Source organism: Macaca nemestrina, chromosome 3, assembly GCF_043159975.1.
Source record: "Macaca nemestrina isolate mMacNem1 chromosome 3, mMacNem.hap1, whole genome shotgun sequence".
NCBI lineage: Eukaryota > Metazoa > Chordata > Mammalia > Primates > Cercopithecidae > Macaca > Macaca nemestrina.
Genome location: NC_092127.1, coordinates 183683294 through 183710604, shown reverse-complemented (window position 1 = coordinate 183710604; position 27311 = coordinate 183683294). Strand labels below are relative to the sequence as shown.

The 27311-nt window shown below is 41.3% G+C and overlaps 1 protein-coding gene across 1 annotated transcript in view; it reads left to right on the top strand.

Moving 5' to 3' along the window:
* The window catches only part of LOC105487925 (uncharacterized), a 313023-nt gene that overhangs the window by 270921 nt on the left and 14791 nt on the right, over positions 1-27311 (top strand). Inside the window, exon 14 of the transcript XR_011621459.1 lies at positions 21765-22575. The gene's annotated coding sequence lies outside the window, so the exon portion shown is untranslated. The remainder of the gene's footprint in view (positions 1-21764; positions 22576-27311) is intronic.

Below are 27311 nucleotides of genomic sequence, written 5' to 3'. Positions count from 1 at the left end.
TCTCAGATGGAGATAATGAAGTAAGTTATAGAATTGTTATGGAAACGAATGGATATAAAGTGCTTAGTATACTGCCTTGGTGCAGACTAAGAGCTCAAGAAATGGTAATTATTATTAAGATTAGCTACAAGTTTTCCTCAGGCTGTCTGCAAAGAGTGAAATAGCTGTATGATTTAGGGACTTAAAAAAAAACTTCTCTAATATTTTGTTTACTCATCTTAAAAACCAATTATAATAATCTCTACCTTGCAGTTTTGTAAGCAAAGTAGAGCAGGACATGGCAAAGTGTCTGGCATAATGTAGTTCCTTTACACATACCTATTTTTTCTTTTTTCTCTTCATGGTGGATGGAAGATTCCCTTGGTGTGTTCAAATTCCTAAAGTAGCTCTTTCAGGCCTTTATGGTAGAAGGTGTTGGTTCTTCAGCACTAACCCCAGAAGACTGGTTTCTAAACACTAGGATATACACTGATGCTGGGTATTTATCTGCCTTGGAAGATAGAAGGGGTGTGGAGTTTCTGAAAATGGCAGAGGCCTGGGCACTGTTGACATGTACTACCCTGGATAGGGTGTGGCCAGTTGCAAACCCACAGAGATCGGAGCCTGGGCAGTACAGTTTAGAAGTAACATAGACAAGGTGATGTCTACAGGACCCATTCCCAAATGTTCTGGGCCAGGAACTATGATGGTGTGCTTGTTTAAGAGTAGAGAAGAGGCGCCTCTCATGAATGACATTCACTGGTCTTCCTGCCATTCTTCCCACTGTGGGCTCACAGATGGACTCTACTCCATTTCGACTAGTAAAATGATGTGGCATTTTTTGGATGCTAATGTGGAATAAGTTCAAATTGAGTATATCTATAAGCAACAAGTAAGGTAGGGCCTAATCAGAAAGGCTTAATAAATGATAGTTGATATTATTCTTATTCCCTCTCGAAGAGAGATAGGGTTTCAGGCAAAAAACTTAAGAGTGAGGATTTTGGAGTCAGAAGCAAGAATATCATTGTTGGCTCCATCAGTTACTGTCTTCATTCTCTTAGGCAAGTCGTTAAACCCTCCCTTTCTTCATCTATATGGTTTGGATATTAAGATTCTCTTTCACAGAGTGTGGTTGGTCATAAGAGTTAAATGATGGAATCATGTCTAGCTTGTATAATTGATTGATAGTTGTTATTGTTAACCTTACCATGATTGTATAGTAGCTGTTGAGGGAAGCTTTGTGCTTTTCATATTACAGTTCCTGACCATCAGTGTAGAAAGATAAGAGTTCAAGACCATCAATTCCAACCCTATTGTGCTTATTTACATTCACTCTAGAGGATTCTGGGATGCTTTACAGTGAATATGTAGGCTTAGAAAAACATCTTTTGAGAATAACCATGCATTTTCATGTTGATGGTCCTGATAAGAAAAGCTCTACATGGTTGGAAATGACCAAGGACAAAGATAAGATATTTTGAAAAACTTTCAAGGCAAGAATTTTTTCTTTGGAAGTAGTGATAGAGTGAAAAAAAGAGTAAAAATTTTGGGAACATGGAAATATTGCAATTTCATGTATAATGCCCTTTGGAGATGTAAATTAACTTTATTCTTTTAGCAAAATAAATCATTTGTCATAAACTTTTTTTCCCCTTTAAAGATCTAAAGACCTGGTGTGAGATGAAGAGAGAAACCTCTGAACATTTGGAGGATGTTTTTCTTTACTGCTGTTCCTAATTTATTGAGAGCAAAAATAAATCTTCTTTAAAAACACCTGACACATTTTGTTTCGGGAAACTCTTCATGCTGGAGTTAGTGCAGACTAATATTACACCTCTTTTTTGTTTTCTTTACAGTTCAGTTCAATTCAGTATATTTTATTTCAATTTAATTCAGTGTAACTTAATTAATTTATTGTCATTGACTATGTGTTTGTACCTAGTCTTAACCAAATGGGGAAACAAGAGAAACAAGTGGCACAACCTTATATTTCCCTGGGAATTCTGAGTGCTTATGTAAACCAAGAGCCACTGAGGTTCTCTCGGTTTACATAAGCACTCAGAATGCCAGGGAAAACCCTACAAATACAGGTGAGAAGAGCCCAAATGCATAATTCTGCCATTCTCCTTACTCCACTTGATATTCTCATTTATTCTCTAATAGTTTTTCAAAGAAAGAGAAAATTAAAGATGTAGAAGAAAATTGAGTGTCATGGAAAAATGTTACAATCTATTTTTAAGTGAAAGAAGTCAGATCGTAGATCTATATATATAGTATGATCCAAATTTTGTATGTGTGAAGGAGAATAGTAAGCATAACTTGTTCTATCATCTCAGATTTTACTCCAGTGCCCAAACTAAACACTAAGTGCCCAAGTCTTCTCATTTTCTGAAATGATGTGCTAAGCCATCAATTAAGCAATTGCAAAGGAGATGTCACAGAATTGGTTCTCTCAGCATCAGCTCATCACCCACTTCAATACAAAGGATGCTGAGAATTGATAGGAGACTGGATATCTGGGAAAATGAGCTGGGGAGAATTACTGGAGGCAAATAATTCCTTCTCACTACAGTATAAGCAAAGTGTACCGGTCAGCTATCGCCATAATAATGCTGTGTAACAAACAATCTCATAATCTTATTGTTATTAAAATAAACATTTATTTTCATGAAGTTGCAGGCAGCCTGTAGTTTGGAAGATCTAAGCTGTGTTCCTCTTGGCAGCTCCAGTTCAGACTGTGGTTTGGTCAGGCTTGTTCCTAGATGTAGATTGGGTTTCAGTCTCTTCACTGTGTCTTGTTTTCCTGGAACCAGTTGTTGGCCAGGACATGGTGGGATAAATACAAGAATCAGCTGAAAGATGTAGTGTCTCTTAAGATCTTGGCTCAGAATTGGCACAATGTTGCTTCTTTCCTTAACTGATTGGCAAAAACAAGTCAGATGACTTGCCCTACATCAATGAGACTGGAGAAATAAGCTGTACCATGTGGAGAAGATGTATTTACTAAACAACAATTTGCCAAAGAAAACTGACTGGAGAACTTAATATGTTCCTCTTGGTATTTGGGGAACATAAGCACCAGTACCTGATCTTAGATTGAAAATATTTATAGAGGACTGTGTTGAGAAGTTATGATAGTTGCAGAATTTAGTTGGCCTAAGATTTATATGTGTTCCTGGTATGCCAGAAGTGAACTTTATGGAAGGGAGCTAGTTATGGGCTGCACTGTAAAAGTTTTCTGAGAGGATGCTACCTGGAGAGATGAAGTGACAAAATGAGATAGTGTGTAAGTGGAAAGGAAGGCAGGGGCTGAAATACTGTTGTGCATGACCAGCTACTGCAAGCACTGAAGCAGCAGGAATTGGTTCTTCTTTATCAAGAAGTATATATAAATATAAAGAGTATCTTTATTGGATGTTCTTTATAACTGAGTATCAATTAGGGCCCAATCAGAGAAGAAGAACCACTATGAGTAAGAATTAGATCTTACACTGTTATGGGAGCTGGTGGGGATGTCATGCAGGACTGGTGGTCTGTGTCTGATGTTGAGCCTGAAGTCACTATAGGTCACCCAAGCCAGCAGCTGAGATGGGAGATGGTCAGGGAGTCGGGAGAACAAGGGAAACCCATGAGAGGTACTGAATTCCACAAAAACAAGCTGAAGCATTTATCTGTCTCCCACTACCTCCAAACTTAATGGGAAACGGGTACTCTTCACATGGAGTTGCGCATGCACCTGACCCAGGGCTTGAATAAGCTGAAGGAAGAGATCCAGGGAGTGCTAGAGGAGCTGCAAGTTCAGGAGCTGCCCCAAAGTAGCAACACACTCTAGAAGCTGTGAGCTCAGGTCCTGCCCCACACAGCAACACAATGTAGAAGGTGTAAGCCTGGGTGCTGTCCCATACCAGCAACACAAGCTGGCAGATCAGTGAGCTGCCACATGCATGAGCTGCCAGTGTCTGGCGGCCTACACCAAACTTGAAGATGTTAAGCATGGCTGCTTCTTCACTATGGTCTTTTCTATCTCGTGTACATTTTTCTTATAGCCTCTTCAACTTGGAACCTCATAGAGATGAAACTCTGGGAATTGAGTTCCTGCTTAGCTAAGCTGACATGTTACAAAGCCACCGTGCCCTGTAATCTCTTTAGAGAGTTCTAAACAACAGTTAGAAAGTGAGGGACAACGTGGACTGAGGAAGCAAGTGAGAGTGAAGAAACCTGCCTTGAAACCACGATGTCCTTCCTCCCTCAGGTTCCCAGCGTAAGGCACGTATGCACTGTGGAGTGGAGAAGCATTTTAAGTTGGTTGAGAGAGAGTATGAACTTTGTTATATGTGAAAGTGAGTAGAGAAATGATGGAAATTGCATGAGATTTCACGCAAGTGCTGAGAAGCGTCAACCTTAAATAATGAGATTCAGAAAATATGATTAAGTAGATTTTATTCAAGTGTAAAACTTGAGGGTAGCAACCCAGGAGGAAACACGGATTCCAAAAGAATGGGTCAGTGTTCCAAAGTAGGGAAATTAAGGCTTTCACTTACATAGGCAGAGATGGAGAAATTTAACAGTTGCAATATTTTCCTTGTAAGACCAATACATATGTTACAGTGATTTCACTGGTTATAGGTTCCTACATTCCAAGGTAGATTGCTTTAACATTCCATAAGGAGGGGTAATAGATTCCTGGGAGTCCTAGCTCTCATACTTTTTGGTCTTTCCTTATCGTCTATAGTACAAGAATAAATAAGGGAGTTAATCTATGATTGGAGAAGCCGAAGTTGCAGCTGTATGCTACACATGACGCAGGCCACATAGCCGCATTCCTCTCAAGGCTCAAAATAATATAAAGTTCCACCAAGTTTAAGTTTAAATTCTTTAATTTCACTAAGGGAGGATCACAAGATCAAGGAAGAAAGGCAGAGTGTCAAAAAATAAAGCAGCTTTTGGCTATATTTTACTTTGACTGGATTTTTAAAATTGTACATGTATACACAGGGGTGTGTGTGTGTGTGTGTGTGTGTGTGTGTGTGTGTGTGTATGTATTTTGGGTTTATTGAAGTATATAAACTGGCTGAGTTACAAACATCAAAGGATTTTTTTCCCTAGTCCCTGTTCCCAATAATGCTGTATTAAATCTCTCATTCATAGTGTAGCAGATTTCATAATTTCCCATTCCTCTTGGTTGCACAACTTCTTCTGGCTTAAGAGAGTAGTCTCATCTTTTCCTGTCACTCCAGTGCTATCTGGGCTTGAGACTTGGGGGAGGTAGTTGGGAGTGACCTTATCTGCTCTTTACCCTTCCTCCTGTATCCTTTCTCTGGGAATGGTCCTCCTCATCCCCTCATATGGAGATAGGTGCTGTGGTGTGTGGGTGAGTGGAGGAGAAAGAGGCCAAGGACAGGCATTTCTTATTTAACCCACAGCAGGCACAGTGCACTCTGTTAGTGGTTTTTCTGACTCACGCTGAAGGTCCTTACAGCCCTCTCTGGTTGGTTTCCATCTCTGTGGCTCCCTCATGGTCAGTGCTTGGTCACTTTTCTGAGCCCCCTCCCAACTGCAGAAAGAAGATCTAACTCCAGATACCAACCCTCCCTCAGATGCCTCCTTGTGGTTCATTGTCAGCCTCCTGCTGCTTGGGTCCTTCTCCTTGGCAGCCCACATGCTTGTGTGAGTCTCTTCTTCAGTTCACTTGACCTCCAGAAGGTGGGTGCCTCTCTGCCATGCAGAGGAACAGGCTGCTCCACCGACGGTCTCCCTCTGCCCCACTCTCTCAATGCGGCTCTATTTTCCTACTTAAGTGGGAACAGAGCAAATCAACGGGGCTACATTCTAATCAGGTGCTCAATGGGAATGAGAAATCAGCATTCCCTTCTTGAAGGTGCCCCCAATCTTTATGAATTATCTTTTGGGAAGACCCTCTGTTTAGCTCTCAGATGTGCTCTAGCCCAGCGTTTCCACCCAGCAATTATAGATGGCCCCGTTCTCCAATCTACTTTAAAGAATGTGAGGTAGTGGTTGGTGGTGGTGTTGAATTATGGTTGCAGGTAGCAGTGAGGTTCAGCCATCTCTTTTTAAAAACTACTTTATTGAGGTATGACTGACATGTAAAATGCTGTACATATTTAATTTTTACTACTTGTTGAGTTTGAGGATACGTATACAATTGTGAAATCATCACCACCACCAAGGTCAAAGACTGACATATCCATCACCTCTCAAAGTTTCTTTCAGTTCTTTTTACTCTAATAATTATTATTTTTTTAGTGGTAGAACACTTAAAGTAAGCCTACACTCTTAGCAAATTAAAAAAATATAATATTGTATTTTTAGCTATAGGTTCTATGCTTTACTTTAGATATCCAGAACTTATTTATCCTAAATAACAAAACTTCGTCCCTTTGACCGACATCTCTCCATTCCTGCCTGCGCCTGCACCAACCCCTGGCAGCATCATCCTACTCTCTGCTTCTACGAGTTTGGCTATTTTAAATTTCATGTTTTAAGTGAGATCATGCATTATTTGTCTTCCTGTGCCTGACTGATATCACTTAGCATAATCTTCTACAGTTCCATACATGTTGTCACAGATGGTAGGATTTCCTTCTTTATTAAGACTGAGAAATATTCCAGTGCATGTATATACCACAATTTCTTTATCCATTCATCCCTCAGTGGACATAGAGTTTCCATATCTAAACTATTATGAATAATGCTGCACTGAGTATGGGAGTACAGGTATCTTTTGAAGATAATGATTTCAATTTCTTTAGATATATAAGTAGAAGTAGGATTACTGGGTCATATACCTCATGAAAGACTCAAGGAAGGTGTTTGGCTTTATTTAGAATGTGTAGCACTTAATGCCTCTTTGTTCACAGTTTTATTTGTTAATTCTGGAATAACAGAAAAATTCCCACATTCTTTTTATATACTTAGAACACACACACACACACACACACACATATCACACCCATACCCTATGGGTGAGAGAGAGAGAGAAAGTGTAGCAGGGGCTTTGCTGAAATATTAACAGTGGCTGTCGTTGGGCTGTAAGATTAGAAACTGTTTTTCCCTTCTCTGTGCTTTACTGCTTGCTTCACCTTTTCTCCAATAAAAGTGCACCCAGTGTATCTCTCTTAAAATAAGAAGATGAAGTACAATAAACATGATTTTAAAACTGCAGCACCATTCCACTGATAGAACAGATGTGAGAGGCAGGGGCTTGGGTTTTCTGACCTCCCAGGGCTCTCTGCAGGCTCATGATTTTATGAAACATCAGCTGTTCTGAATTCCTGCAGCACCTGCCACAACAAAAGGAGGCCTTTTGCTGAGCATACTAATGCAGTTGCACACGCCTTCATAGAACAAAGAAATCAAAATGAGGAGTTCATTAAGCATCATTTGGACACTGTCCATTCTACCCTGGCCTGAGCCCTCCAGGGGAGGTAGAAATCCACCTGCAAGGGAAGATGTCCTATGTCGAGTGAGTCCCCACCACCTCCCTTTTGTCCTCTCTGGGGATCTCCTCCCCCCTCTTTCTGGTCCTTTGCCTCCCATTTGGCTCACACCTCAACTACTGCCTCATCTGCAGACCCCTCTGGCATCGGCTCCTCTAGCTATGCCTCTGAATTCTCTCATGGACCCGACTTTGCCCCCACGCTTTACAGCTGTGCCTGAAAGACAGGTTGGCTTCCCAGGAGGCAAAGGTACGGTGAACAGGCTGCCCCTCAATCCTATTAGCTTCTTCCTGTCTGATTTCTCATACACTTGGCTGTTTTTTTTTGGTTTTTTTTTTGTTTTTTTTTTGTTTTTTGTAGTCTTCAGAATTAGCAACCCTTCCCTTGGCTTTGCTGAGCGATGCCATGCTGATGTCCATTTCTTCATAGTATAGAATCTTTTCAAGGTTTAGGTGACTTCTGCCCATCCTCTTCATGGGAGGGATGCTGAAGACAAAGAGTATGTTCCTCTTCCTACTCCCTCACTCACTCTGTCTCAAGGAGGGAGGGATTGACAGTCTCATTGATCCAGGCTTAACACTTTCTGGGACATGTTTATTAGTGAGTGAGTTCACTGCACTTTATTTTTTAATTTTATTTTAATTATTATTTTTTTTTTTGAGACGGTGTTTCACTCTTGTTGCCCAGGATGGAGTGCAATGGCATGATCTTGGCTTACCGCAACCTTGCCTTGCGTCTTGGGGTTCAAGCAATTCTCCTGCCTCAGCCTCCCGCGTAGCTGGGATTACAGGCATGTGCCACCAAGCCTGGCTAATTTTTGTAATTTTAGTAGAGACAGGGTTTCTCCGTGTTGGTCAGGCTGGTCTCGAACTCCTGACCTCAGGTGATCCACTCACCTTGGCACCCCAAAGTCCTGGGATTACAGGCATGAGCCACCATGCCCAGCCTTCACTGCACTTTCAAGGCAGGATTCTAATCTCTACTTTTTCTTGTGCTTGAACATAATCGGTGCTCTTTCATCTTTTTTGCTGACTTAGTAAACATTTCGTACTGAGGATTCCATTTCGTACTGAGGATTCCATCCATCCCCAGTGTAAGTCAGTGCCCACTGAACTCCCTCTTGAGTGGGGTGAAGCAGGTCTGTCACTCTCACCCGTACAGTTTTCTGGCTCAGTGCACCTAGTTGTGCTGTTGACTGGTTATATATCTTTCTTCTCCAGCATGCCTGAGCTCGCTCCTCTCAGGGCTTTAAACCTAAGCCATGCTCTTGAATCCAGATTTGATTAGGGATCTACAGTGGAACTGTCACAAGCCCGAAAACCTATAAACTAAGCAGTAGATTTCCATTTGACCATTGTTCGTTGGGTGTAAATGTCAAGTGGAGGTGAGGAGGGAGGCTGGACATTACCCTGTTGATACTGGGGATTGAACAGACAATCTGTAGGAAATTCGGTGCCCTTCCACAGCTTGGCTTTGGAATGAGCTTTCATTTATTCCACTGGGTTACATTCTCCCATTGGTCCACATTAAGGTGCTGCTGTAGGAATAAGCTTTTGCAATAGCGTGGATGTAATTTTCATGCTTCTCTTTTGTCCAGAACCAGCCTCCTTCCTGACCTGGGATTATGCAAAGAGAGATAATATGCAAATGAGATCATAGATTGCATTTATTTTTGGGCCAGTTGGATTTAACATAGTGCATGTTATACCAATAAGCACCACTAAGTCTTTGTATAATCCCTCTTCCTCCTGATGGAATCTATAATCTATGATCTCATTAGTACTAACTCTAACAAGCCTAGGATATTCTGGTGAAAGCTGGTAGAAATTACACGAGGCTGAAAACTTAATGACCTGCCCTTGTTGAGTGAACCTCTTCAACCTCTTGTCTCTAGGGCAAAATAATTCGAAATGTTGTGGGAACTTCAATCCTTTTTTCCCAGTGTCTCATAGGAGGGAGCCAGGCAGAATATCATGATCTCTTTGCTTTAAGGAAGTGGTAATTCTTGACCAATGTGAGCATAATGGTTTAGTGAAGTAGAACTCCCAGTTTAAGGAAGGCAGAGCATAGCACAGTGATTAAGAACATGGACTTTGCATTCAGACAAATTAGGGTTGAAACCTGGCTTGATTAATAACTAGCTGTGAAACCTTGGACAAGTTACTTAATCTCGTTCAGTATTGTGAATGTTCTTTTTTAGTGGTAAAATGAGGGATAATTATAACTAACTCATAGAGTCATCATAAGAATTAAATGAGGTAGTGTAAGCAAAGTCCTTCAGCACAGGCCCTGACACATGGTAAACTGCCAATATATGGTAGCTACAATACTGTCTCATCATTGTACTATAAACACATTTTGTCTCCTGATGTGATGGATTAAACTGGAATAGGAAGAACAAGGGCAAGCAAGGACAATGGATCACAGCCAGTGTCAACCCCACGTAGGGCCTGGGTGAAGACCTAGGATCAAAGAGGGAAGGACGTTCAGGACACAACGAACTATTCCCAGAGAGATATCTGCATCCTCCCTAAACTCACCAAAGAGCCTTGTTCAGGGGCTGGGTGGGGATACACTTGGATACTGGAAAAGGCAATAGATTTCATTTGAGAAATGGGTTTCCATCACTGCCTATTCTCTAATTTGCTGGGTTCCTGTGACAGATTGCAAAGGTGGTTTCAATTCTTAATCTCTTTAGCCTTGTCTCTGCTATGTGACTTTGCAGATCTTCATGCTAAAGATGGACTCTTTTACCCATGTCTTGAATCTGGGCTGGCTCTGTGACTTGTTTCATCAAGTGTATCAGAAGTAATGGTTTCCCAGTTCCAAGTCTAGACTTCAAGAGGCCCATGTGTTTCCATCATACTTACTCTCTGTCTCTCTGTCGTGGCCATAAGGACATGCTGGGCTGTAGCTTGCTGAAGGATAAGAAACACATGGAGCAGAGCTGAGTCATCCCATTGGACCCAGCAGAAGCCTGAACTGATCAGTGGACTGCAAGCCATTTCTGAGCTATTTGGGTGATGAGCACAGATGAGCAGAGTCAACCAGTCTAATGTCCTAAATGCATGAACAATAAAGGCTTATTGTTGAATGAGGTTTTGTGTGGTTCATCTTATGTAGCATTGTCACGAAGACAGATAACTGAACAGTTGCAATATAACTTCATCTTGTTTATCATTTTGAATTCACTCATTCACTCAACAGGCATCAAGTATCTACCATGTATCAATGCCGGGCTAAGCATTGTTGGAGAGACATTGTTTGGTGATAGCAAATAGTAATAACAAAGGAGACAAACAACTGTCTCTTTTATCCACCAATATATCCTTCTGACCTAACAGAGTAAGTTGGCACTTAGTAGATGTTCAATAAACATTTGCTGTCTTGTGAAGACATAATGATGCAATAAACATATGTTGTTGTATGTAAGTGTAGTATGTGTGTGTCTGTGTTCCAGATAACTAACTAAATATGTCATTAAAATATCAGGCCCATTTTCCTTGCTCTCCTCTGGAACGGCAGAAATAATTTCCTATTCTTTTCTCCACTGTCTTTTTTTTTTTTCTTTTTCTTTCCCCTCCTACAATGTCAGCAGCAGAAACTGCAGTGTGCTGTTAAACTTACCTCTGTAATAGAATGTAGATGTATAAATCAAAACAGCTTCTAACGGGTTGTCTGCAGTAATAAATGCTACGGAGGCTGCCCAACTGGCAGTGTAAGAGAGATTATACAAACTGCTGCCTGGAGAAAACACAGCATCATGAATAAACTCAGCCTTGAATTATTTATATATTTTAGGCGGTTTTTTCTCTCCTCAATCTGCAAGGCCTGGGAATGATTTTCACTGGGAGCTGAGAGTGTCTGAATTTGGCTGTAAAAGAAAAACAGTTGCAGTATGTCTTAGACCAAGTTTCAGGGTGAAGATGGCATCATGTTACATGAGGAGTCAACAAGGCTGGCAGTGCAGTGCAGTGAGAAGATACTGCCTAGAGCTCAGTAGAGGACAGTTTGAATCCTAGGAAGTTGTGTCTCTAGGGGCTTGTGGGCTTTGTGGACCACCTTGGACCCACACAGTCGGATGGAGAGCCCCAGTGCCCACCTCCAACACTTCTACCAGAGGAAGCTGCATCATTCTCTTTTTTGAAGTACATTTCAATCTGAGACTTTGTTGTGGAGAACAATGGTTTTATTATAAAATGAAAAGTTTGGAAATCAATGGTGTGACTAATCTTTGAGACTCTATACAAGTGAGCCTCACCTCCTCCTGCCCACTGAGACCCCAGGGACCCTTTAAAAATGATTAATGCCAGGGTCCTAATCTTTATCAATTAAATCAGAATTTCTGGAGATGGGAGTAGACATCAGAATTTTAAAATATATCCAGGTGACTCTGATGTGCAGCCAGGGTTGAGAACCACTACTTCACACCCTTCATTCATCTAACAGGACAAGTATTGAGCACTGCCATCAGCCAGGCATTCAGCAGAGGATGGAGGATAAAGTGAAGAACGGGACAGGCCCAATCCTTGCCTTCATGGATTTCTCCATTTAAGTAAACACACAGCTGCAATTTGGAGGGATATATCCTGGTATGGAAATACACAATACTATGACAGTAATAGCAGGAATGATAATAGCAATTGTGATAATGTTTATTGCTGGGAGAATGTTGCTTTAGTCTTTTTAAAGACTCAGACATTGTGCTAAATGATTTGTATGAAGTATCTTATTGGATTCTCGTTCCAAGTCTGTAGATAGGTACAGTTACTATCTTTGTTTTACAAATAAAGTACATGAGGCCCAGAGAGGGTAACTTGCCCAAGTTTATACAGTGCATAAAGGTGGAGTCTGGGGGAAGGGCTACCCTGCCCAGACTTGGCAAATCAGGATGATGTCTCCATGCTTCTCGACAATTTGAGTACACTTTGGAGCTGGGAAATTGGGGAACTGAATGGATGTCAGAGTATATGTTGTAGAAGAGAAGCTAATGTTTTTCAAAGCATTGCATCAGCATAAAGCAGGGCCTTGCATGCATACATGTGCACACACACACTCTCACAAAGTGTTACTGGCAGAAAAGATTATGAGATAACACTTTTGTTTTACAAGTGAGCAAACAGACGCAGACAGAGCTGATGGCACAGGCACAGGCTTTGCCATGCCGGAGATGAGATCCAATTCTCCCGATTTCTTCTTTGAGGGCTCTTTAACTCACCCCGCTGTGACTCAGCTTTTACGGGGTGCTCTTCTGGCTTACAATCCCAAGATTCGAGGGAAATTCCACCCAATTTCACCAAATACATTTTCACCTGACATTGCATAACGAGGTCACCTGAGCTTGCAGTGATTCACTCTGCAAGTACCTTGATTCACCCAGCCCACACCTCAAATTTTTGATGCCCCATTTCTTCCCATAAGCAGGCATTGTGCCTTCAGTAGGTGGTGGGGAACTTGTCATGAGAATGCTTATAATCCTTTCCACATGTTTGAAATTGGTACTTTTCTAAGTTCCTTAGCAACCATTGTCTCATACAATCATTCCAAGAGTCCTGTCAGTAGGCAGGAAAGTTGCCATTATCAACCCATTTGGGAGGTGAACTGACTTGGATTCAGAAATGACCCTCAGGCTCCTCCTGGGAACTTGAGGTTATTGTTGTGGTAACAGGATGATGGTCACTACTGGGGAACAACAGCCACATCCTCACTCGCCCTCATACAATGTCTTCACGGTCCCATCTGCATTAGCTCCAGCTGTGTTTCCACCAACAGCCTCAGCACTGCTTCCTCCTTGCTGAGTCATTTAGGCTGACTCATCTTCTGGACTCCAGAGATTCCCCAACTGCATGCTTCAGTTAGGGAAAGGTATGTTTGTGTGTGTGTGTGTGTGCATGTGCATGTGTGAGGTGGTCCTTATTAAATTCTTATCAGAACACTTCAGAATATTTGAACTGGCCACGACCTGATCACTTACTGATATCTGAGTGTCTCTCTTCCAAGATAGAAATGTAAGTCCTTGCTTCTTTCCAAATCTGATTTGCAAGAGCTGCTGCTCCTACAGATCCAGTCATTTTCCCCTTTTTTCTCTCTTTTCATTTATTGATTCCTTCTTCTTCTAACCATCACCAACAGTTTAGCCAAGATAACATAAACATTTCTCTAGAGTCTCACCCAGTCAATTCTCTTAGAGGCTCCTATTGTCCTTAAAATCTAAATGATGCAGTGAAAGAGAACTTTGTTTCTGAGCAGTTCCTTGAAGACTACTGCTTGAAGACTTCATCCAAGTTGAACCCAAACTGCTCCCTTGAGACCCTTTCCCTCTTCAGCAAAAACAGAAGCTCCTGTTGCCAGAGTCAGGATGGGTACAGCAGCCATTCTACTCAGCAGATCTCATGCTTAGTAGGATGAAGGCCAAGAGCTAATCAGAGGGAATTTGGGGACTTGGGCCAAATGGGGGCTTTCAAGTAGCCCTGTTGGGAAGAAAACATACATAGCAGGCTTCGTAGAGAGTCAGCAAATAGTTTGTCAGAGACCCAAGGTCAATGCTGGGACCGAAGAGATTGCAAGGAGTGAGGCTGATTGGCAGCAATTGTCCCAGAACTAGGCAGTTTTGAAAAATACTCTGTGTTCATTTTATTTTGTCCCGTTAAACTGAAAGCATTTTTAAGCTTGTGGTTTTGAGCAGCACCTCTAGCTTGATGAAAACCTAGTCGTTGTATGAATGGTGCTGTTTGGAGGATTTAACCCTCAATGAATATTATCTGATGGGAAAGTCAGGGAAAGCTTCTCTCTGTGTCTTCAAAGACTTTGGTAGAAAGAGAAAGGAGCAGACAACCTTTGAGTTTTCAGATCCTGGGAGGACCCTTTCTGTCTCCGACCCTCCCATCCCAGAATTTTTAAGGACAAAAAGGGGCTGTTCCTCTATCATGAGGCTCCTAGTCTAGGGGGACAGGGCCCCAGACGTCAAGCCCCAGAGAACAGTACCCTTTTTGATTGGGAGGAGAGGTGTTGAAACTCTCTAACACTTACACATGATGATTTTCCCTTCTCCTGGGAAGCACGTGAGATTAACGGATGATGTTTTAGAATAAATATTTTTGCAGAATCATTTAGGGAGAAAGCTGCTGCTTAGTGTTCTACATGAGGGAATTGAGGTGTCTTCATAATTTCTGCCTCTCTTTTCTCTCATCTGTTGCTTGGAACAGAAACCCTGTGGGACTGCTGAGCTTCAGCTAAACTCACCAGCAATCTCTCCATAGTGTGCCCTTAAATTCTGAAACCCAGAACTGTTGGCATGACTGAAAAGTCTCATCTTCAGACGGAGAACTGGGAGTAGTATAAATAATAACTGGGTGCTTTTTCAGCTCTTTTGAAAGAGAATAAGGGGTGTTAAACCCTCTCTGTGTGTGCCCTGAAATTTCATTTTGCTGTGCCGAGAAAGGAATAAAGTGCTGTATTTGTTTTCGAGAGTTTCCTTAATGAATTATCATAAACTGAGTGATTAAAAAAACAGAAATGTACTCTGTTACAGTTATTAAGGCCAGAAGCCCCATATCAAAGTATCAGCAGGACCATGCTCCCTGCAGAAACTCTAAAGAAGGCTCCCTCCATGCCTCCCTTCTGGTTTCTGGTGCTTGTCAGCTATCCTTGGCATCTCCTGGCTCCTGCATGTGCTACTTCAGTCTCTGCCTTCATCACCATGTGGAGTTCTCCCCGTGTGCCCCGTTCCTTTGTGTCTAAATGTTCGCCTTCTTGTAAGAACACCTGCTATTGTTCTTATAAGATTAGGGGTAGCCCCTAATCCAGTATGACCTCCTCTTAACTTTATTATGTCTACAAAGACCCTATTTCCAAATAAGGTCATATTCACAGGTACCGGGTGTTAATGGTCGAACATAACTCTTTAGAGGACATAATTCCAAGCAAACAAGTACACTCTATGTTAGATAGGTGAAGCAGCCCGTGGTTTGGCAGGTCCTAGACAACTATGTCAATTGTGAACTCATTCAACATTGTTCCAAAATGTATTTACCAAGTCCCAAATATTTCCCACGCACAGGCTGAGCACAGGGACAGGGAATGCAGTCAGTTATTCTCAGAGTCACCAGCTAGGATAATACCTGCTTGAAGAACTGTTAGAAGATGTATAAGTAAGAAAATTGATATAGAAAAAATGAGCCTAGTACACAGCACAGAGTAAGTATTCAACAACTGGGAGCTATTATGACAGGTGTGGTTCTGGCTACTTCATGATAATGATGAATAAACAGTAGGTGACAGGTGATGCCGAACACTTTGTATCATCTCATCCCATCACATTAGCAACTCCATCAGGTGCGTTTTCATCATCTCTATTCTCCAGGTGATGAGACTGAAGCTTAGAGAGGCTAACAAACTTTCCCAGGTCACACAGTCAGTCACTTTCAGGACTAGGATTTGAATGCAGGTTAGTCTCACCATGCTATGGTAATTCTTGCGTTGTCTCTCAAAGGATGGTCCTGAGTCAGTCAGTGGCAATTTCTAACCCCTCTCTTGAGGCTTAAATTTTACTTTACATGTTATTACAGCATAGGTCTTGCATGGGCAGACCTGGAAAGAGGATGGCTAGACTCAGCTGACCCCAGGGAGGCATGCTCCTGAAGCAGGCACTAGCTGTGAAACAAGCTTCTCTCTCTTGAATTAGGAGGAAGCTGATGTATCTGAGTGCCACCTTTTAATCAAGAAGACCATCTATCTCCCGTTGTCATTTGATCTTTCTTGAAGCAACAGCCACAAATCTCCAGGCAACGCAGACATGACGCAGACAGAATGAAAACGGAGGATGCAGCATCTTTCTCTCATTAACGGGAGAGGAGAAAAAGCACAGCTCTGCCTCAAGTGTTTGGGGAATGTGTTATTTTTAGAAAAGGACATTTTGTGATTTTAGGTGTTTGATTTCTGAGAAGGTTTTCTTTTTTAAAGAAATCAAAAGCAAATAGTAGATTGAGCAGTAATAATCAATCAGCGAAAGAATATTGTGCAAGGCATGGCGGTAGAGAGAGAGAGGCTGTGAGGTTTTGTTCCTGCTCTTCAGATGCTTAGAACCTAATAAGAAAGATTGTATAGCGCTGTCTCTATAGAGCTTGGAAAATAAGGCAATCTGATCTATTGTAGTTCACAAGAGGGAGAATAATCGGAGAGGTAAAAATTGCGGAGCCCTGAAGAATGGATGGAGTTGTTTATTCATTTGTTGATTCAATGAATATGTACTGAACACCTTCTCTGTGTATATATAGCAGGCACTGATTTAAAAAAAGCTGAATGAGACCTTGTCTCTAACCTTGAAAACTTTATAGACCAGTGGCAGACAGAAAATTATACACCAAAACACGTGATGAAGTAAATGATAGAAACGTGAACAGATAACATGGGGCCATAGGGGAAGAAGAGGTGATCAATTCTAAATAGAAGAGAGAAAGAGAGCTGAAAGATTTCATGGAAGAGAGAACACTCAAGATGGGTAGTTAAGGACGGAGATGATTTGACGAGAAGGAAGAGCAGGAAAGGTAGTCGAGGCAGCACATGGGTGAGGCTCTGCTTACAGCCAGGAGTGGTAAGATCTTGCAGGTGAGGAGGGATTAAACTTGCAAGGTGGCTGGGAACACCCAAAATTTCAGGAAAAGGGGAAATTTTTAAAGCATTGGATGCAATGAGGCAACTTATCAAATCTTTGTTTTAGAAATGAAGGTCACACATTAGGGGCCACACCACTAAACAAACCAGTGTAATAAATACCATAAGGGAAGTAGTTTGGATTCCCACAGGAATTCAAAGAAAACCACTTTATCCAGACTGGGCCTGTCTGCAGAAGCCTTCTTGGAATAAATGACATCAACAAGGATTAGCATGATGAAGGTCGGGGTGAGCAAGGGGAAGACAATTCTTCAAGAAAGACAGAGTAGATTTGGTGCATTGCAGACTGCTCTGTTTGGCTGGAAGATAAGGGGAGTTATGTGTGCAGTAAGGATGGGCACGAAGCAGGAGTGGGTGGATTTGTTCAAGTCCGGAAAGGCCTCCTCAACCCACCATTGAGACTTGAAGGGCTTTCAGCACTGTGAGATCTGATCAGATTTGCCTTTTAGAAAGGGCATCTGGCTGCTGGGTGGGGAATATATAGGAAGGATGCAAACCAAGAGGAAGAGGACGCTATCAAGAGGATGTTTTGTATTAATCAAGGGGAGCTTAGACCAGAGTAGGGGCGGTAGAATTGGAGAAAAGTAAAAGTGCATGAAATGAGCACTTATTTAGGAGGTGAGAAGAAAGGACTTGGTGAGTGAATGGCCTAGAATTCTGTGGGGAGATAGAAGGGTAGTGATGGAGAATAAAAATGGAAAACTGGGAGAATAGTGAAGACAGTTACAGAGATATAGGACACAAAAGGAGGAACTACCTGGGGTAAAGCATTATGGAAGACAGGTAAGGACATAGCTTATGTTGCCTGGGTGTGTGGGGAGTTTAGGGTGTGAGGAAGTGAGTAAAGAAGGAGCAATTGGCATGTCAATTTAACAAATATTAATTGAGCTATTACTGTGCCTCAGGCTCTGGGCTATATACTGGGACCAAATCCCAGGTGTAGAATATTTTCAAGGAATTCTGAAGTCTAGTGAGAGATGAAAGAGGGTGAATAGATAATTTCAGGATGATGTGTCCATGTGGCAATAGACCTATGAACAAGGTTCCAGAAGAAGATTTCTTAATTGGACAAATATTGGGGAGCACCTACTCTATGCCAGGACGGTGCTAGGTGCAGTGGACTTGGCCGCAAGCAAGTCTAATAAGAGCCTTTCTTTCAAATAGGTAGCATTTTACTGGGGGACCTAATAAACAAATGAAAATAAACAGAGATCTGAATAAGTTCCAATGTGCTAATTTGGGTTCCTGGAGATCAGAAGTAAGATACAGGTTGGTGAGGGAACATGTGGAAGATGCTGAAGGAGCCTGGAGAAGCCATCAGACTTCAATGCTGGTCTGACTCCATTGTGCAGGGAGGGAAAGGAAGAAGGTTGTGTGGGAGAAGTCTCAGACAGCTGTGCAGTCAATGGAAGTTTCAGCGAAGACGATTGTGGATCCGCAAGTCAAAGTTGCCAGTTATAGGAGTCCCATATCTTCCAGGAAGAGACTGCCTTTTTGTCCTGCCTTACTTAGCCATTGGGTGGGAGCATCTCATGGGAAGTATAGCTTTGGAGCATGTGAATGGGTGGATTACAGAGAGCAATAGCAAAAGCCTTTGGACAATTACACTTTGGCATTTGGAGGGCTGCAAAGCATTTCCTGTAGCCGCCGTAAGTACGGAGCAAGTAATCTAGTTGCCAAGAGAGGATACCTGGGAGAGTGAGATTTACATGATCAGGGATGGATGATCTCTCTGAGGAGATAATGTTTAACCCAAGACCAGAGGATGAGAAAGATCCAGCTACGTGAAAAACCTTGCAGAAGCTTTGTAAGTAGAGGGAACAGCAAATGCAAAGACCTCGTGGTGGTATCTGAGGGTACCTCAGAAGTCCAGCATAATTTTAATGTAATCAAAAAAGGAAAAGAATTGCAGAAGGTGTAGGCAGGATCAGACAGCCCAGGGTTTTGTAAATCATTTAGAGTTTAGGTTTTATTCGGACTCCACAGAGTGGAGAATTTAAGTGAGCAGTGATAGATCTGACTTCTATTTAAGAAGACCGCTGTGACTGCTGTGTGCCTATAAGGTTTTCAGGAGTGGAGAGGAGTTAAATGGTAACAGATGGTGATGTGCACAGTCAAGGCAGCCTGGCCCAGTCTGGGGTTACAGGGGGTTGCTCGTGTGGTGAGAAAAGGCTTCATGGAAGAGAGGGCATGTGAGCTGGGTCTTAAATGGATAAAGTCTTAGAGCAAATCACAGAAAGGAGGTGACATTTGAGGTGAACTTCACTGGCTCTGTGAAGGGAGGAGCAATATTGTAGCACTTCTCAAAATCACTAAAATGCAGAGCCAAAGCAGTCTTTAATTTAGTGCCTTTTATAGGAGAGAATATGGTTCAGGAGTAACCAAGGACATTTACAGGTGAAAAGTACTTAAATCAAAGCGACAGCATAGTTAGGGAAAGGAGAACAACCATTTCTTTTTTTATGGTGGAGAACATTAACTGAATACGTCAGAGAGTCTGATCATGTCAGAGAATGAAGAAGAGAAATAGAGAACACTCATCTTCCTTCTCAATCTGCCTCTGGATGCCAACTGGCGACGCTGGGAACCAGTTTAGACGTGGAGGGCTCAGAGGAAGTCAATTTTGGAAGGCGTTGGAAGCTGGTTTTTCAGAACCTACTCTTTGCTACCCCTTTCTATGTTGAAAATAAAAATGTAAAGCCTAATCCATAGTCACAACAATGACACCAAGGACTAAATCACAGACCAGAGTCCAAACACCTGGTCATGCTGCTCATATACCATCTGGTGGGTCTCCTCTCATCTCTGTATTCTGACTGTCAGTCATCTCTCTTTTTTTCTGGCTTCACTGGCACTGCTCTAGGTTCATCCTTTTGAAATAGATTCCTAACTGGTGGCTATGCCTCCAGACTCTTGTACTGTATACAAGTTCAATGAAAAAATGATGGTTTGTTTTGCAGTCCACAGATGCATTTTATTTTATTTTTTTTATTGTCCAAAACACTCTTTGGAATAAGATTTAAAAATTGAAAAATCAGATGATTTTACATAAAAATCCATATTTCCTGTTTATCTTAAAAAATTGAATGATCTGACCTCACTGGTCCACAGCGAGCAACAACTGGGTAAATCTTGATGTTTTGGGTATTTTTTTTTAGCTCAGGCATCTAATTTTTGTTCAGTTCATCATAATCTCTCCTCCTTACTATTGTTTTAAACCCTTATTTTTTGTTACCTGCCTGAGCCTGGGAGGTATTTGAATTTAAGGTGTTACTTCAATGCTTTATACAGGCTCATTTCTCTGAAACACAAATTTGATCATGTCACACTCTTGTTTAAAAACCTTCACCAGCCTGCTTGCCTGGTGGATAAAGTTCAAACTCCTGACCCTAGCATAGAAAGGACTTCATAACCTGATCTCATATCTCTGTGGCTCTTCCTAGCTCACACTCTGCCCAGAAGCCATGCTGAAAGGCAGTGCCATATTGTACGTCTCTGTCTTCCGCCTGCTCTAATGTCCTATTTTTAGCTGAATATCTTTTTTTTTTTTTAACTTTTCATCTGGTAAATGTCTTCTCCTTAGTATCAGTTCATACATTAAAAAAGTCCTTCTCTAACTTCTGCTCTTTCATTACCCACGTCTTCTTCACTTTCTTAGGACCTTGGGCCCTCCTCTACTGCAACAGTATGGCCAAGCCAATTGTTTCTCCTCCTTCAGACTGTACAACCCTTAGGGCTCTGAGCCATCTTTGCCTTTGGGAATTTATTGCAGAGTAGGTGAATGGTGTTCAAGAATAAATGTTTCAGATTGGAAAATTTGATCTTTCATTTCCTTACCTGTAGGATGGAACCGTAATATCTTCTGTTCCCATACAGGAGAATCATTGTAGGGATCAAATGACACAATGCCTTTTGTAAAAATGTTGACAAAGCACATGGAAACTGCAAAGTAATATATGAGTAGATGGAATTAATATAGAAAATGTTATGTTCTCAACTTGCTTAAAATAATATAACTGTGTTATTTCTAGCAAGAACAGTGATTTTGAAGGGTTATAGTTCCTGTTTATAGTTCCAATTTTATTGCCAATTAGTTGGATGACTTAGTGAAAGTAATTTTACCTATCTAGACCTCAGTTTCCACAGCTGAGCACTGGAGATTTTAAGATATTTGTTCTTTCTTTCATTTTTTTCTCCAGTCCTCCTAGAAGTAAAACATTTTTCTTGTTTTCAAAGACTTTCATTCTTCCACATTTGGTGTGGCGTATTAACCATAATACAATAATGAATATGTAGCCATTAGTTTTTTCATTAAATATACAAATCACTGACAATAGCTATTGTGTGGTGCTGATTACTAACATTTTCTTAACCTGGAGTTATTTTCATTATTTAATCAACATTAACAAATAAAAGCTTCAGAGCTCCGAATTAAAAGATCTTAGCAGCTGCATTACAATGCTTCACTCAATCTTATCTAGTCTCTTGCTCTATACTCACATAGCAATCTCACCCTTCTTCCCATATCACTCTAAAGTCACCAATGTGATTGATAGTTTTGGGTAGAGGAGTTGAGAGTTGGGAGAATGTGGAGGAAATGAGGACTTTACTTGGAGGGAATAAAAGCTCTATCCTTTCCTTGTTTTCTAATTGCAGCTTATAAAGTTGATTCACTGACTGCTGGTTTGAAATGGTGTCTGCTAAAGTTCCTGGTACAGCTTCTCTGTATGTGACGTAAAATACCTATAAAGGCTTAGAAGAAGATGTAAACTCAAAACACAGCCATAAACTTGGACTGACAATCCCCTGAAGACTGGATCTGGGAGGACTTTTTGCCAACAGTAATGCCAATGAAACTGAAAAGAAGAGAACATTCTATGGATGTGGGTGTGTTACTGAGGAAACGCTCTGTTAGCAAGAGGTAGGAAGGACTATTATTTTTGTTGTGCATCTCCTGGATGGGGATCCCCTGGACGGTGTGTCCCCTCAATTGTGAATACCTGAATGGATTCTCTGATGAAAATTGATGACCACCAAGAACTTTAGCATGTGCCTTTTTTTTTTTTCCCCCCACATAGCTTATCTGTAGATACAATGGATTAAAGTTCAAAATGAGACCATACTGGGTAGGCTGGATCCTGAATCTAATGAAAGCATCTTTATAACGGACAGAAACACAAATGCAGTAACTCACAGAGAGAATATGTTTCAGGCCACATGAAGACAGGGGCAGAAATTGGAATGGTGGGACCACAAGCCAAAGAACGCCAGAAGCCAACAGAAGCTCAAAGAGGCAAGGAAGGACTCTGTCGTTGAGACCTCAGAGAGAGCATGCCTCTGCTGACACTTGGACCTCCAGTCCAAAATGTGAGAGGATATATTTTTGTTTTATTATGGGCAACCCTAGGAAACTAATAAAATGGAAAACTCAAGTTTATGCCAGGTGTTGAAAATGGAAATGCCTAAGGTAATGAAAATGAATGGGTTGACCAGGGAGGCACAGAGGCAAAGTTGAGAGGTCACGTGGTCTATGAAGACATCTAATTGTTGTCTTCTAAGAATGCAGACATGGACTTGCCAAATATTGTTACAGTTCAGAAGAAGCTAGAAATTTGGATTTTATTTGTGCGCTCTTATTTGTTTTTTAGCATTGCCCTAATTTTATTTCAAACATGGTACTAACCATGTCAAACATGTTTGAGAGAGTCATGGGTAGCCAGTATGGTGCCTCTTGTCTCGGTCTATATTAGTTTGTTTTCATGCTGCTGATAATGGCATACTTGTGACTGGGTAATTTATAAAGGAAAGAGGTTTAATGGTCTCACAGTTTCACATGGTTGGGGAAGCCTCACAATCATGCTGGAAGATGAAGGAAGAGCAAAGGGACATCTTACATGGCACCAGGAAAAAGAGTGTGTACAGGGGAACTCCCTTTATAAAACCATCAGCTCTCAGGAGACTTATTCACTGTCACAAGAACAGCATAGGAAAGACCTGCCCCCATGATTCAATTACCTCCTACCGGGTCCCTCCCATGACATGTGAGAATTATGGGAGCTACAATTCATGATGAGATTTGGGTGGGGACACAGTCAAACCATATCAGAGTCCCTTTTAGCCATCCTTGTCCTGTGCGTTTTCCCCATTTTATAAGAGGCAGAATTGTGTTCGTCTCCTCGTTCCGTTATTTACTTTCCTACCTCAGAGAAGATCTTGCTCCAAAGACCACAGGGCGAGGATTGGAGGGCAGGAGCAGGAGGGTCTTTGTGACAGTGATGCATAGCATAACTGGGTGATGGTTATTTCCACTCATTAACTGTCTAGAAGAAGTTGGACAGAATTCTATTTGAGCCTACCAGACCACGGTTAGTAAAGCCTGCTGGAATGTGGAGCTGATCTAGGAGCTGTGGGCATTCAGCCGGTGGGCAGTTATGACATGGGAAAAGTTCCCTGTTTCCCCTAGCAGGGCGTTGGAAGTGACTCGTTTCTTTGGTGCCCTGCGGTTCAAACCTCTAGGGGGCAGTATGCAGACGGGAAGATCGTGGGGATCTTGGACTCCAATCCCACAGCAGCGTCTAGGGTTCGGTGTTTACAGCTCCGGAAGCTCCAGTGTGTTACAGTGTGTTCTTTCAGTTTAGATATCTGCAGGCGGCTTGTGTTAATCAGCTCAATCAGACTCTCTGCCTTATCACAAGGACATAGAGCTTTCTGTAACCCCGGGGTTTTTGCAATAGTGTACCGGAAAAATCAGATCACACGTTGGTGTGGAGAATGAGCACAAGGTTTTATTGAGTGGTAGAAGGAGCTCTCAGCAGATGGATGGGGAGCCAGGAGGGGGATGGAGTGGGAAGGTGGTCTTCCCTTGGGTCAGGCTGCTCTGTGGCTGGGCTATCCTCCAACTGTCCTCGGCCAAATTCCATGTCATCCCACCATCAATGGCCTGCCGGCGTCTGTTGGTGTGTTCTTCTGCCGGTCTGTTCCTCCTGACATCCACACACTTGTGTGTGTGCCTGCTAGGGTCTTGGGAGTTATATAGGCACAGAACGGGGGGCATGGCGGGCCGGAGAGGTCTTGGAAAATGCAACATTTGGACCTGAAAACAGCAGTGCCTGTCCTTACCTAGGTTCGTGGGCACAGGCCTGAGGGTGGAGCACTTGCCAGGGACCCCACCCTTCTCTAACCAGCACTTTCCTGTCCCCATCCCGTATCAGTTACACCTTGAAACAGAAGATTTGACCAGAAAGAAGTAGGCTCAAGGAACATACATCCTTGAGGTCTTCTGGCAAACACTAGACTTTGATACATTTTATTTTATTCGGGGATGAAAAAACTACAAAACATGAAGAGTATGAGCCTCGACAAGGACAGCAATCACAGTGGAGAAACATTGAGCAATGGTTATCCAAAATTATTGTGAAAGCTCACAGTAAGAGCAAATCCTTGACACCCATCTGCTGAAGGAAATAGATTTTTGTTTTAAGGAAATTATTTGGAGTCTTGAGATTCAAGGACAAGCCCTGCATCTCATCTCTCTTCGATTTCTGTTGGAAATAGGACAAATGTTTCAAAGAAAGAACAAAATGTCATGTAAAAAGAACTGGATGAGATAAGGAAGAATTTATAGGGAGCCAAAAGTGCAACAGCAGAATTACATTAGCATTAAAAAGCAGTGGAAAACTTAATTGAGATTATGGAAAATCATATTGTATTATAAGGGACAAATTTTAGAACTCTCCTAGAAAGTGTAGGACAGAGTTGAAAATAATGAGAGAGCATGTGTTTGCTTAAAAAGTCTGAGATAGTAGCTTTAACTTAAGAATTATAAGTGTATCTACTTGAGAGAGAAAAGACAAATAAAAAATACTTTCAAAAAATTCCTACCTATAAAAACCAATGTATAAATGTTAAAATTGGTTCCTTAAGTTACAAGTAATGTTAGTAAAACAAGCAGCAAAAAAACCCCAAAGCGATTACTGAGATATGCAATTGCATATATTTTTTCATTATTTTTAATTATAAAAATTATAAAATATTCAAACACCTCAGATGGGTATAATGTAAATAATAAAAGCTTCTCTTTGCTTCTCCTTTTCTGTTCTCCAGAGGTAAGGGTGTTAGCAGTTTGCTGAAAAGCCTTTCAGATCTTTACTCTGCATATACCAGCTCCTACAAATATTCATTAGCTTTTTGAACAACAAGATTATCACAGTAAACTTTTTGTACCTAGCCTTTTTCTTTTTTCATTTAGCAATATATTGTAGATGTTTCTTGTTATTAGGACATGAGACTCTAGTTAATATTTGAAATTGTTGAAGAGAGTTTTTGTATAGATGCACTGTAATTTGTCCAACTCAGTAAACATTTCCTTTTTATTTCTCAACTATAAAACTGGTACTGTGAATACTCTTATCTTTGCACACTATTTATAAATAGTTTTTGCTAGGCTGTTTAGAGAATACGTTTTTTTTTTTTTGTTTTGTTTTTCTTTTTCTTTTTCTTTTTTTCTTTTTTTTTTTTGAGACGGAGTCTTGCTCTGTGCCCCAGGCTGGAGTGCAGTGGCACGATCTCGGCTCACTGCAAGCTCCGCCCCCACGGGTTCACGCCATTCTCCTGCCTCAGCCTCCGGAGTAGCTGGGACTACAGGCGCCCGCTACCTCGCCCGGCTAATTTTCTTGTATTTTTAGTAGAGACGGGGTTTCACTGTGTTAGCCAGGATGGTCTCGATCTCCTGACCTCGTGATCCGCCCGTCTCGGCCTCCCAAAGTGCTGGGATTACAGGCTTGAGCCACCGCGCCCGGCCGAGAATACGTTTTTTGATGTAAAATTACTCTGGTGAAAAGTTTAACCAAAATATAAAGACAAAGGAATCCTACAAGGATACATACAGGCACAAAATGAAACAAACAAAACTAAACCCTCAAACTGGTTGCTTACAAAGGAAGAGAAAACAGGAAGGCTTTGGGATTTCCTTCTGCAGCATTGAATGCCAAAGTGTCTTTGAATAGAATTGCGTCTGCAGAATTTTTCGGTGGAAAAGCAATGTAGTGCACCAAGAATTTTGTTCTCCTCCAACTAGTCTTTTGTATGAAAAAGCCATTCCCTGATAAACTGAGGCTCAGAAAATGTATTTCCTGATTACTGATTGGGGGTGAGTGGGAGAGGGGGAAGTATCTGAGGACATATTCTACATTACCAAAATTGATTACAAATGAAGAGGCCAAGAATGGGAAAGGCAGGGCCTGAAGAGCCTGGTGGATCTCCCTTTACTCAAATTGGACTCCACTCTCAGGATTTCAGTCATGGTGCAGTTGTGTATCCAAGGGCAAAGCTTGGCCTTGATGTGATACCCTCATTGGTTTTGCTCTTCCTCCAACTTTCAGGGGAATGTGTTTCCAGCATCCTTTATTCCACTTTTGATGTGAAAATTGTGTCCATGATTACAAATGGCTGATGCATGTGGGGCTTAACGCCTAGGTGACGGGTTGATAGGTGCAGCAAACCACCATGGCACAGGTTTGCCTGTGGACAAAGCTGCGCGCTCTGCACATGTATCCTGGAACTTAAAGTAAAATTAAAAAAAAAAAGAAATTGTGTCCATGATTGATGCCCATTTTAAGCAATAATTCCTACTATTTTGTTCAAGTACTTGGTAATGATTGCTAAAATACGGAAATGTTTAAAACACCACTGAGAAAATTAATAACAAAACAATCCATTTCTTCTCTATAAAGTGGAGCTGCAGAGAGTGACATATGACCATTTTCAATGCCACAGAACTTGAATAATAATTTTCTGCATCTGTAAAATTTATATTAAAATCAGAAAAAGTCCCAGTTTTTGGAAAGAAATAAACCACCCACTGGCAGATATTATCTGTCATTAAGCCACTCCATTTTATCTTTCATCTAGGAACTATGAACATGTCTGAGTTCTTTACACTTCAAAGCAGTATGCATGTCATTATTTCAAGCACATTAAAATGCATAGAAAAAGTGGAGGACATAAACAAAAGTAGCTATTTCTGGTTATCATTAGTTATATACTTCATTATTTGATTATAAGTATGTATGATTGATTACATTGATCATTGTTTTTAAAAAGTTAAATTGTGTCATATATTATTTGTGTTTATTTTTTAAATTTTCTACAGAAAGAAATTTGCTCTTCTTAATGAAAAGTAAGTGGACAGTATTAAAAATAGCT